Source organism: Dreissena polymorpha, chromosome 3 (genome assembly GCF_020536995.1).
Source record: "Dreissena polymorpha isolate Duluth1 chromosome 3, UMN_Dpol_1.0, whole genome shotgun sequence".
In the NCBI taxonomy this organism is placed as follows: domain Eukaryota; kingdom Metazoa; phylum Mollusca; class Bivalvia; order Myida; family Dreissenidae; genus Dreissena; species Dreissena polymorpha.
In genome coordinates, this window is record NC_068357.1 from 107,712,280 (window position 1) to 107,719,696 (window position 7,417).

The window sequence follows — 7,417 nt, forward strand, 5'->3', positions numbered from 1 at the left end:
CGCACACAAATGTTGACCCCTTTGACCTTGACCTTGAACTTAGGGTCCGCGTTTAGGTTTCGAAATCTGCGTTTAGGTTTAAAAAATGCTCATAACTTCTATGTCGCTTCAGATGTAACCTTCATATTTGGTATGCATGTGTATATGGACAAGGCCTTTCCATACGCACTCAAATTTTGACCCCTTTGACCTTGAACTTAGGGTGTGCATTTAGGTTTAGAAATCAGCGTTTAGGTTTCAAAAAATGCTCAAAACTTCTATCAAAGCGTTTTTGGGGGCATACGTCGTCCTATGGAGTCAGCTCTTGTTTGTATATATGTTCTTTGCCAAAGGCAGAATGCTGGATTGCCAATAAACTATTGATTGATTGTCCAATATTCATGAAACTTGGTAAGAACATTTGTCCGAATGATACTGAGTTTGCAAATGGATCACACAATTTCGAAAAATGATTCACTATGTCTAATTTATACAAAAACTATCATAAACTGTGGAGGTCACATTTATTATCCAATATGCATGAAAAGTGGTAAGAACATCTATCCCAATGATATCTGGGCTGATTAAGAAACTGGCTGACATAGGGTCAAACACTAGGTTACTAGGTGATATAAAAGAAAAAACTATTGAACAATCTAGAGGCCACATTTAATGCCCTATCTTCATGAAACTTAAGAGATTATGAGATTATTTGTAGAAATGATATCTCAGTTGAGTCAGAAGCTGGGTCAATAGGGAAATTACAATAGGTCAGGAGGTCAAATTAAAGAAAAATCTTGTGAATGTTTATATTTATTGCAAAATCTTTACAACACTAGGTCAGAAATGATATCTCACCATAGTTTTAAACTGGCTCATGGGGGTGGGGTAAAAATCTAGTCAATTAAATGAAATGCTAGTTAGCGATACAAGTCACATCGACAAATCTTCATAAAACTTGGTCAGAACATTTGTCTAAGTGTTATATTGGTTGAGTTGAATGAGAACAAATCAATTAAAAAGCTTGTGAACACTAGAGGACACATTTATTGGACAATCATCATTCACATGCTCAGAATAGTTGTTCTAATGATATCTTACACACAAAAAATGAAATGATATTTTGGCCAATTTTTTTGGGGTTCTTGATACGTCATATAAGCTTATGCAAACAATTCAGCTACTTCGGGTATAAGTTGAGAGGCATATGGCCTTTGACCCTCTTGTTTAAAATAAGTATTACATAAAGTGTAAAATTGTATAGGGCGATTATAAGGGAAGATTTTTAAGCTCACCTGAGCACATGGTAACGTTTGCATGAAAAAACATGGCTGCCAAGGGGCGGGGCATTTTTCCTTATATGGCTATAGTAAAATCTTGTTAACACTCTAGAGGCCACATTTATTGTCCGATCTTTATGAAACTTGGTCAGAAGATGAATTCCAATAATATCTTTGACGAGTTTAAAAATGATGCTGGTTGGTTGAAAAACATGGTCACCATGGTGTGGAATTTTTCCTTATATGGCTATGGTAAAACCTTGTTAACACTCTAGAGGCCACATTTATTTTCCGATCTTCATAAAACTTGGTCAGAAGATTTTCCCCAATGATACCATGGATGAGTTCGAAAATGGTTTTGGTTGCTTTAAAAACATGGCCACCAGGGGGCGGGGCATTTTTTCTTATATGGCTATAGTAAAACCTTGTTAACATTCTAGAGGCTACACTTATTTTCCGATCTTCATGAAACTTGGTCAGTAGATTTTTTCCAAATGATATCTTGGATGAGTTCGAAAATGGTTTTGGTTGCTTTAATAACATGGCCACCAGGGGGCGGGGCATTTTTCCTTATATGGCTATAGTAAAACCTTGTTAACACTCTAGAGGCCACATTTATTTTCCGATCTTCATGAAACTTGGTCAGAAAATTTGTCCCAATGATATCTTGGATTTGCTCGAAAATGGTTTCGGTTAATTAAAAAACATGGCCACCAGGGAGCAGGGCATTTTTCCCTATATGGCTATATATGGCTTAAGTAAAACCTTTTTAACACTCTAGAGGCCAAATTTATTGTCCAATCTTCATGAAATTTGGTCAGAAGATTGGTCTCAATGATATCTTTTACAATTTCGAAAATGGTTCTAGATGCTTGATAAACATGGCCTCCAGGGGGCGGGGCATTTTTGCTCGTATGGCTATATATGGCTTTAGTAAAACCTTATTAACACTCTAGAGGCCACATTTATTATCCGATCATCATGAAACTTGGTCAGATGAGTTGTCCCAATGATATCTTGGATGAGTTCGAAAATTGTTCCGGTTGCTGAAAAACATGGCCGTCAAGTGGGCGTGGCATTTTCCTTTTTTGGCCATAGTAAAACCTTGTCAACACTCTAGAAGTAGTAGAAGCCATATTTATTATCCGATCATCATGAAACTTGGTCAAAAGATTTGTCCCAATGATATATTGGAAAAGTTCCAAAATGGTTCCAGATGCTTGAAAAACATGGCAAACAGGGGGCGGAGCATTTTTCCTTATATGGACTTATGAATCTTCATCAAATTTTCTCAGAATATTTGTTTGAATGATATTTTGGATGTGTATGAAAATGGTTCTGGTCTGTTGAAAAACATGGCTTCCAGGCTGTTCACTTTTCATGAAAGTTTGTAATAACATTTTGTTCTAATGGCATCTTGGGCTGCAAAGGACAGGTCAGTTCCTTTGAATCTCAGGTGAGCAATTTTGGGCCTTTCAGGCCCTCATGTTTAGTTAATTTTTTTCCTGAATTAAACCAAAACACTTGCAGAGGGAATAAGCAGGTTCGGCACCGTTCTCTTTTTTGCTACCCCTGCTTTCCTCTGCATTTAAAATAAGTTAAAAAAAGTTGTTTTAGTTAAGGTTTTTTTTGTGAAATCTAAAATGTGAAGGTTATTCTTTGAAACCTTAGTATAAAGTGTTTTATTTCGCTTCCTTGGAGTTTGCAAATTAAGTCAACATGTCACCAGACTAATCCTGCTTTCTTCTGGGCCCAATTTTAACAGCACCCTGTTCCTTTTATGGACCTAAATATATCCCTATAAGATTCTACAGATCATGGAATCTATCACATGAGCGGTGTTTGGGAAAACAGGGCTTAACGCATGTGAGTAAAGTGTCATCCAAGTTTAGACTGTGCAGTCTGCACAGGCTCATCAGGGATGACCCTTTCTGCATTTTAAGTTTTTTTTGTGACAAATAAGACTCTTCTTTGCCAAAAAACCCATTTAAAATGAAAGTGTCGTCCAAGATAAATCTTTGCAGACTGCACAGGCTAATCTGAGTAGATACTTTACGCATATGCATTACGCCCAGTTTTGTCAGAATAAGGCTCACATGTAAATCACAAATGTCAAACATGCATTTGTGTAGTAAATGGTTTTAAAAGCTCAACATGTGATATTCTCAAGTGATAATTAGTTAATTTTGCAAATAAATTAAAACTTTGGTTAGATTTGTAGAAGCAGCTATTGACAGATTGCTGAGTTTTGATTGACAACTGTATCTGACAAATCCAAATTATTAATTTACTGTCAATTACATCATTGTTAACTGATATGATCCCATACATACTGGATCCTGTTGGATAATTAGAATTTAAGAAACAAACTAAAAAATGGTTTAACAGCATTGCCACAGGAAGTAGTTAAGAGCTTAATGTTGAGGCATGGCTTTGTGATATTTCTTTTACATGGTGGAGTATCAAAGAAGTTCACAAGGGTTTTACACTCGGGCCGGACATATATTAGCGTACCGTTAAGAACTTTATTTATGCACATATCTCTAGTTATTGAAATACATTTGCAAAAATAGTTATTGAAATACATTTGCAAGAATATTGCAAGAATATTGCATTTTGTGCCAATAACTTACTATTTAAGAATAAATGATGGAGTACATCTGAAATTCATATTGCGTGCAGCATAACAGTGTACATGATTGCATTGCACATTAAATTTTGGGCCAATAACATAGTCTTATTAAATAAAGTAATTCTTATGCATTACATATTGCCATAGGCAGCATAAAAATTGTCTTTTAAGCACTAGTTTGAATTCTTAAGATAAAAAGTTATTGAAATAAAAGCACTGCATAATACCGGTGTGGTTACATCCATTAACATTCAATTATGAAACCCACAAAGTCACGTCATCCTGCACCCTGTTAAGCTCCTCATACTTTCAATGGCCAGGATTTCTAGTAACTGTTGACTTAAGAATTGAACAAAATAAGTTTGAAAATGTTTTTGTTTGTTGTTGTTGGGTCTTTTGCTGTCTGATGCTTAACATTACTTAGGCTTTCTTGCAAAAATGGTTTGGCACATTTTTAAAGCATGTGCATTTCTAATTGTTATGATTTCTTAAACTAAGTTAGTCTTTTTACTGTTTTATACCATGGTATCTATGTATTATTTCATGCACATGTAATGTTGTCTCTCTATTATTTAATGCACATTTAATTTTCTCTCTATGTGTCTTTTTTGTCTGTTTATTTCACCAGTATAACTAAAATGTATGTTTCTCAGAAAAAAAGCTTACCAACTGCTGAGTGCTGTTATATTGGTAATAAATGATCATCATTATTGTTCTTCCAGTCAAAAACATACTGTATAGAAGAAATTTATTTCAGTTACTTCATGGACTAAGTTTGAAGTTTAACTCAATTAATTCCGAAGAGGTGTCTAAGCTGTGTCCACTCCTACGAACTCTCACAAACATCACCATCCTGGATCTCTCGGGTAACATGATCAACCTGTCTGTAGCTGCCAGCGATGCTTGCATTAACTTCACAGACACTTTAGGCTCACTTGGTCATTTAGTGAGACTCGATTTAAGTAACAATATTGTACGCGGCAACCTTCGGAGAGTGTTGTCTGCAGTTGTTCAGCCACTGCAGTATTTATCACTCGAAGGCTGCGGCTTATCGCCAGTGGACATCGCGTATCTTTCCGTATCTCACCATTCTGCATCTTTTTGTGAACTTCTTCTCAGTAATAACAATTTACGACAGAGCCTGTCTTCTCTGATGGCATTACTTAGGAACCTAAAAACCAGCCTTAAGCTTATCCAGCTCGAGAACTGCAGTTTTTCCGATGAAAACTGCAGCATGTTGTCAGAATCCATGAAGAGACTTACCTCGGTAGTGTACCTGGATCTACAGGATAATCTCTTCTCTCGGACCAATGTCTACCAGCTTGGGGTATCCCTAGCGTGTCTGGAGACTCTGCAGTACCTTAGGGTGACTTACCCGACTGACAGTTACCATGACGACCCTGAAGTGCAGAACCAGTCGAAGAAGGAGTTTGTGGTCATGTTGGGCGAGCTTATATACCGAGAGAAGCAGCGGCTGCACTAGAATGAGAAAACATTGAGTGTGATATTTTGTCATTTGCCTCATGTGCATGTACAAATATAATTGTATTTGTAGTGATTTATTATTTCCTGACCTTTTTAAAAGAGCCACATTTTGGGAAAACTAGGCTTTATAAATGTGCATAAAATTCCATCCCATACTTGCCTGTGCAGTCTGCACAGGCTAATCAGGGAAGACACTTTCCACCTAAACGGGATATTTGTTTGGAAGATGCTTCCTTTAAATGAAAAATTTCATAAAAGCAGAAATTGTCGTCTCCCATAACCCTGTGAGGACTGCACAGGCTAATCAGGGACATTATTTTACCCACGTGCAGTCCGCCAGATTTGTGCAGTAGGAGGCTTAATAGTATTTTAAGTGATTTGTTTTCAAATGTTTGGGCTTATACTTGTTTTTATGCCCCCGGATCGAATGATCGGGGGTATATTGTTTTTGATCTGTCTGTCTTTCTGTCTGTCTGTCTGTCTGTCTGTCTGTGTCTGTCTGTCTGTCTGTCTGTCTGTCTGTCTGTCTGTCTGTCTGTCTGTCTGTCTGTCTGTCTGTCTGTCTGTCTGTCCGTCTGTCTGTCTGTCTGTCTGTCTGTCTGTCTGTCTGTCTGTCATTGTATGTGTCTCAAAACTTTAACCTTTGTCATAACTTTTGCAATATTGATGATAGCAACTTGATATTTGGCATGCATGTGTATATCATGGAGCTGCACATTTTGAGTGGTGAAAGGTCAAGGTTATCCTTTAAGGTCAAGGGTCCAAAAAAAAAATCAAATCGGCGCATTAGGGGGCATTGTGTTTCTGACAAACACATCTCTTGTTGCTTAATAAAAAATACTTACATTCTATTTAAATCCTTTGTAAATAGGTTCAAGTTGTAAAGGTTTCATTTCCTATCCTAAGATACTGATGATCAGCAAACAGCATAAAACCTGAACTGCCATTGAGTTACTCATAGGCTGTTCTGGTTTTATGCTGGTTGCATACAGCCGTTGTAAAGTTTCTTTTTAGTGGGAAAGGGTTAAGATAATGTTGTCTGCAAGTACTAGTAATATGATTTACAAATCCCAATGTTTAATGAGATAACCCAACACAATGAAAGCTTCAGTCAAGTATGATCAACCGTTAAGATTACTTTAAGGCAGTGTAAGCCCAGAAGGTGATGGTCCATATAATGGTGCAATATTTTAATCTTTATGTACCCAAACCGAGGCTTGCTTGTATATGAAATTGTTGTGCTCTTCTCATATGATGTTAAAATCTTCATGGTTGAAATCCTTAATACTATGTCATGACTCTGCCATAGTCTCTGTTATCACGCTTGACATATCTCATATTTGCTGACATTTCCAGTTTTTACAAAGCTTTTGTGACTGTTGTCTGTACATGCTGTGGGCCAACATTGTCAATGCAGATTTTGCCATCACTGGTTATTTTTTTAAAGGACTTCGGACAAAAGATCAGTCTTTTTCAAGCTATGATCTCTTTTATTTACAATTATAACATAATACTTGATTATTTTAGTATTGATTAAGAACACTATGATTTTTGAAATTGTCTTCATTAACAAAGCAGAATGAAGTCTTGAACTTAAGCACAGAATGTTCTTATTTCAGTTAAAACATTATTCAAACTAAGCACACAGTTAACTACATTCCAAATCAGGAGTTTAAAATATAATAACCAAAAAATCTCTTATGAAAATTGTCTTAAAAGAAATGAACACAATTTATTTCATTAGAATTGTATTGATTTATTATCTGATTGAGGTGGGTGTTAATTCTGTCCCCTATTCCCTCAAATCCCAATCATCCCACAAATAAACAAGCAAAACAAAAAACAAATGGGCTGTGCACCGTGAAAAGGGGTTTAATGCATGTGCGTAAAGTGTCATCCCAGATAAGCCTTTTTAGGCTAATCAGGGACAACACTTTATGCTTTTATGATATTTTTGGTTGAAAGAAAGTTTCTTGTTAAGGTGGAAAGAGTCGTTCCTTCTTAGCCAGTGTGGACTGCACAGGCTTATCTGGAACAACAC

The 7,417-nt window shown here is 36.4% G+C and overlaps 1 protein-coding gene across 1 annotated transcript in view; it reads left to right on the forward strand.

The window, feature by feature from the left end:
* LOC127870875 (leucine-rich repeat-containing protein 14-like) overlaps positions 1-6,561 on the forward strand; it is a 53,609-nt gene extending 47,048 nt beyond the window's left edge. The window contains exon 7 of the transcript XR_008044960.1: positions 6,539-6,561. The gene's annotated coding sequence lies outside the window, so the exon portion shown is untranslated. The remainder of the gene's footprint in view (positions 1-6,538) is intronic.
* The last annotated feature ends 856 nt before the right edge of the window (positions 6,562-7,417 follow it).